At 44.8% G+C, this 6,043-nt stretch overlaps 1 non-coding gene across 1 annotated transcript; it reads left to right on the top strand.

Moving 5' to 3' along the window:
* Positions 1-298: 298 nt before the first annotated feature.
* Positions 299-462, top strand: LOC138512714 (U1 spliceosomal RNA). Its single transcript, XR_011281497.1, has one exon. It is a non-coding gene; the product is annotated as a U1 spliceosomal RNA (small nuclear RNA).
* The last annotated feature ends 5,581 nt before the right edge of the window (positions 463-6,043 follow it).

Raw genomic sequence — 6,043 nt, 5'->3', positions numbered from 1 at the left:
AGTGGGCACACTGCACCAGGCCAACTTGCATTCAAACTGGGCCTGCTGGCTGGCGGACAGGCCCAAATGTATGCAAATCTGAGACCGAGCAGGGCCTGATGAAAGGAACTGTGCTATAATGTGCCTCTTCTGCTGGGCTCTGGCTGCCGAAGCTCCCCCGTACACGTGGGACAGGCAGCTCTGCAGACGCTCAGGGCTTCCGGGGGGGGGGGGGGGATTAGGTCAGGGACTGCCTTATCACCCTTGCTTAGCCAGACTTCCAGAACGGGCACAACCGCTGCCCTCTTGCTTGCAACTCATACTTACCTGGCCGGGGAGAATCTGTGATCAGAAAGCCAGCTCTCCCAGGATGAGGCTCATCCATTGCACATCGGATTTGCTGACCCCTGCGATGTCCCCAAATGCGGAATACTTGACTGCATTATTTATGGTAGTGGGGTCATGCGTTTGCGCTTTCCCTTGATTTATTGGTGAAAGAAAGAAAAACTTAAGTGTGCACGTCAGGTTGTTTGCACACAGAGCCCCATGTCTTGTAGCAGAGTTTCTTTTGCTGCAGTCAAGAGGGCCAGCCCTGAGCAGCTCAGGGGTCCACAGCCCTGAAGAATTTGTGAAAGAAAGAAAAAGTCGCGTGTGTGAGTAGGTTGGTTGCAAACAGAGCCCCTGGTCTTGTGGCAGAAGGTATTTTGCTGCAGTCAAGAGGGCCAGCTCTGAGCAGCTCGGTCGCCCACAGGCCACATTTATTGGTGAAAGAAAGAAAAGGTAAAGTGTGCACTATGCCTGCTAGGTTGGTTGCACACAGAGCGCCTGGTCTTGTGGCAGAATTAATTTTGCTGCAGCCTCCTGTTCCTCCCTCCTTTGGCCTCCTCCTCCTCCTTTTCCTCAACTGCTCTTTTCACCTCACATTTTGCCCCCACTTTCTCCCCCTCTTCTCTTCCTATCCGCTCCACGTCAGAGCCTCTATCCTCATCTCCTCTACCAGCCTCTCCTCTCTTCAACTATCACTCCTACTTGTTCTCGAAACTCCTGCACCCTCTGCTTTTCCTGTGTCAGGTTTTACACTCCAATGTCCCCTTCTCCTGGAAAGGTCATGCAGTGAGGGTCCACAACCCAGTTAATATTTACTTATGCATTGTTTGGCGAATACATGGAACTGGCTTATTTATTTACTTATGCAATATTTTTTGGATACCTGTATCCCACAAACATTGCAAAAATAAACATACAGGTATCCAACAAACATTGCATGAATAAATAAATACCCCTATTAACATCACACACATGCAGCCATGAAACTGCTTGCAGAGGGGAGCTCCAGGAGCTGTGCTGGGTGTGGTTCAAAAGAAAACATTGCGTATGGCGAACAGAAATCACCCGGTTTGAACAGTATCCAAGGAGGAGGGTTTTTTTGTAAAATGGGATGCAAATTGTATTGTGCATTTTAAAGAATATTTACTCGGCAACACTGGTCAAAACTATTATCTGCATAGTGAAGTAACTCAATTAGGTTCACCTTAGGGTGATTGCTTTTCCACATATTATCTGCTGAATTGGATTATGCTTCTTTCATTACCAAAGAAGTAATGAATGTGTATTACAGAGATAAACTGCCATATGTATTGGGCACAGTGCACATGCTCAGGCTGCATCAATCATGCTTTGTACCGGACAATGCTTGCCTAAATTGGCAAAAGCCAGCATAGACATGTTGCTACAGAGGCATATTTTGGGCACAACCAGCATGATAATGTGTTACATCAGTGACAGTGCTGTATTACATTGTGGACACATTGATCATTAACATGTGTTATGTTGTAAAATGTTCTTGTCTGCTGTTGGTGACATGGAATTTTCATGTTCCCTTTAAAAAGAATTGTAAACGTATGGCTTTTTGGTCACTTTTTTGCTGTAAAATGCACTATTTCAACCCCATATTTGAAAAGTAATTCTTGGGGGGGAACCCCGCCAAAACCTCCCTAGATCCTTATAGCTCCCTTGCTACGCTCGGTCGCCCCCACCATTTCAGAAAGATATTAACACATACACACTGAAAGAAATCACAAGCAACTGACCTTTGATCACTGCCCCTGACACCAAAAGCTATCTTTGGGACTGCATGGCTATCACTGCCTGTGATGCTATTGTGTCAAAGGTCACACACTATCGCTTTTTAACATACTGCTTTGGGTGAGGTTGTTGACTTTTGGCTCGCCGGCCCACTGGGAGACAAAAAGTCAATGCTTTGGCCCCACATTAAAAAAGGTTGGACAAGCTTCATCTACACCATGGAACCTACCCACTTGCCAAATTTCGGGTTTGTAGCATGTTGGGAAGTATGCTGAACATTTCGAACAGACATACATACATGTCCAAGCATTGCAGACCACTTAAAAGAAATCAGCTTAAAAGAAAAAGATCTAAAAAAAATGATATGTTGTACTTTTTCATTGTCTACACCATGGATCCTACCCACATGCCAAATTTCAGGTTTGTAGAATGTTGGGAAGTTTCAAAGAGACACACACACATATCCACAAATTTCCCTTTTAGATAGATAGACAGACAGATAGATAGATAGATAGATAGATAGATAGATAGATAGATAGATAGATAGATAGATAGATAGATATATTGTTCCATGTTGTTGTTATTATTGTTAAGTGTAATAAAATAAAATATGTATCAAAAGAGGTCCACAAACATATTCTCATCAGTGATGTCATGCATGATGTGATTAGTGATGTCACCAGTGATGTCATCAGTGATGTAATCTGTGATGCCATTATTGTGGTCATACACTGTGCAACAGGGAGTGAAAAGTTACAGCACACTTGCCCAAAATGTGATTGCTGAATATAGTACAACAATGCATACAAGCTGCAGAAGGAACATTTTGCATGGAAATAAACCAATAAATGTGACCAGCTGTGATGTTTACATAGTGAAGCAGTGTATCCCAAGTTGTTATTGTGTGGTCTGCTAGGCACGTTATAGAAATCAAAACACACTTCAATCATTCTACTTCCCACCATAACCCACAGCACATCTCAACACACACCTCACCGTAACAACCAAGGTTAACATAATATGCCTACACTAAATTAAGCTAAACAACACATCAACTCGCCACCAATTTATCAACAGAACTCTCAAAACTTCTCTTAAACAACACTCAGACACCACAGAAGCCACGTAAATACATTACTAACCAAGAGGGTTCAACAACCATTGCCTCAGACAACTCACAAAATGTCTAAAATGTACACATGATGGAGATACCCATCTTTTTGCATCTCCACACAACCGTGCAACAAAGTGATCTTGCTGTGCTCTTTCTGCACCTAGGTTAGTCCTATACCCTCCCCCACTGCGAAGATCTAGAAGTGACAAGAAACCATGACAATGGCAGAAATTGTGCTAAAATCGCAAAACTGACCCTGGCAAATAGTTTCACTCATTCTGCTGTGGGGCAAAGCTCTATCCAGCCCAAGCAACTCTAGTGACTGGCAGCAACAGGAGGGTAAATTAGTTTCAGTTCTGCTACACTCAAAATGCTACACTATATCATTGGTGCTCTGACTGGAAGGTAAGACTAAACATCCCCCTGTCAAAGCAAATGGTATGGGACTGAGGTAATGTCAATGTTAGAATAGCTCATTATTAGGTTACATCCTTGGAGACAACCATCATATGAGTACTGAGGACACAATATTGTCCCTAAAATTATTAAAGAAGAGAGGCTCTTTTTAATAGATTGAACTTAATAACTTCTGAGGACTTGAATTGTGGCGTGAAATTACAATTTTTGCCCTGGATCACACACATTAGTTAAGAATGTAACCTACTCTGCAATTAGGCACTTGACCACATACCTCCAGAGCTCTAGTTAGTATAAAAAAACTAGGTTTTGACTTTCAAGAGCTACAAAAATACAATCTTAAGGAGTTTACTTGCTAAGCACACAAATCAACGAAAGCAACCTGACAATAAGTACATTGAACTAATGTTCTTTCCAGGACATTAGGGCATTGGAACATATGCATGGAATTTTGGGTTGGTATGTTGGTTGTGGATTGAGTGAGTGTTCTGTTGAGTGGCAGTTTGATGGTAGCTGGCTTGGTGTGTGGATGGACCATTGTTTGTGTGAGCTACAGCTGGACTAATGTGTGTAGTACTGGACTGAAATAAGGACACACCTTTGCATCTTACCTGTGGTATCAAGCATGTGACTCTTCCACGTGTACTAAGGTCACTAGTGGGGGAGCAGCAGACAGCACACAGACACTCCCCCCAAGGACCGGCCATCCACACATCAAGTAGGTGCCCACGAGGGGTCTGGCTGAGGGACTGTGGCACTGGGCTCCAGTAAGGAGTTATTTAGGCATAGCGCATAGGCTGCTGGATGGGAGGGTGCCGGTCACAGAAGCTGAAGGCGCAAGTGGGCCAACAGCTGTTTGGTGGTGGTGCATGGTCGCAGCGGGTCGGCAGGTTGGAGGAAATCCTGCCAGCTGCAACAGATTGTTTGGATTTTGTTGCCATCGGACAGAGACAGTGGAGTGTGTGCCAGCAGAAAGGTGTGGACCTGGCAGAGGAGCTTTCTGGCCGGTCGGTGCGAGAAAGTGATATGTGCCTGTTGGGTGGCAGTGCCAGGATCAGTGACTTGTTATCAATTGTGAAGTTGAGATATGGCTCATGACAACGGTCTCGGCAGCAGGTTGGTGGATGGGCTTTGGGGGCTTGACAGAGGTCCGTTCTCCTTGGCTGACGATAGATGTCTGATGAAGTCACTGAGTGAACGGCTGGCGGTGCGCAGCAGAGAATACTACGTTCAGCCCGGTGTTCAGTATGTTGATGCGGGAAGAGGAGAGAAGGTGACAGAAAGTCGCAGACCCTTTGGATTGTTGGTGACGGGGGTCAAAGTCGGCGACATGGACATCCCAGCAGAAGCAATTTTGGTTGGATACAGGAGTGGGTCGGCTTCTGCAATGTTGAGCGACTGCAGGAGTGAGTTGGTTCCTGTTGTGTTGCCTGGTGCTAGGAGCAACAGCCTCTTTGGGTTTTTCGTCAATTGGGAAGATGTTTTGGACCTGTCAAGGAAGTGCAAGAGATATTGCTCTGTTGTTAGAAATCGAAGGTTTAAGAAAAGAAGATTCCTGACTGAGGGGCAAGCTGTAAACGCCATTCTTGAGTGATGCGCCCACCTCTGCTGTCCCATTCCAAATAAATATGATAACAATGGACTTTGTCCATATTCTGGGTCCATGCCAGAGTACACACGTCTATACGTTTGTTGTGGTGTGAGCATGAGGAACTGTGTGTGGATTAGCAACACATTTCCTGAGGTAGGTCTACCATCATTGATGTATTTAAAAATGTCTAAAACACCCAGGCAAGACCACGCCCAACTTGCAGATGGTCAAATTCCTCACATACTCCCCTGCCTCAACATGTGAACCACCATCCTAATGAGGGTTCATCTTGTACGCAGAAGTACCGGCTTAGGTCATCTGCATTCAAATGCTGAGATCCTGGCTTGTGCTTGTGCTAGATACCCATATCTAATCCCTGTAGGCATGTGACCCAGCACAAAAGCTTAGTGTCCTCTCCCTTGCATGGCCATTAACCATCTAAGAGGCCAGTGGTCTGTTTGAACTGTGAGGTGAGACACAAAGATGTAGGGAGGATAGCTCAGTGGCAACGTGCTCTCTTGGGAAGCCAGACGACACGAAGCAACACAACTTCGATCCCCGGGTCCGTGCTTAGAAACCTCAGGGTATTTAAGCGCGTTATAAATATGCAACTAAGACAACAATAAAAAATTCTGTAACAGCGCCTTGATGCCTCTGGGCTGTGTGAGTGCTTAAAAAATGCAAATAAATTACAATAAATAGGGTTTCAAAATCTTCACCATCCAAATGACTGTGGCAGCTTCTTTTTCAATGATGGAGCAGTTCCTTTCCCTTGTTGTTAATCACCTGCTAATGTAGGTTACAGATTGCTCTACCCCTTGAGAGTTTAGCTGTGCTAACACTACTTTAATCCCAAA

Source organism: Ambystoma mexicanum, chromosome 6p (genome assembly GCF_040938575.1).
Source record: "Ambystoma mexicanum isolate Mex_15411 chromosome 6p, UKY_AmexF1_1, whole genome shotgun sequence".
In the NCBI taxonomy this organism is placed as follows: Eukaryota; Metazoa; Chordata; class Amphibia; order Caudata; family Ambystomatidae; genus Ambystoma; species Ambystoma mexicanum.
Note: the sequence above shows the minus strand (reverse complement) of the source record. Positions and strands in the feature narration are given on the sequence as shown.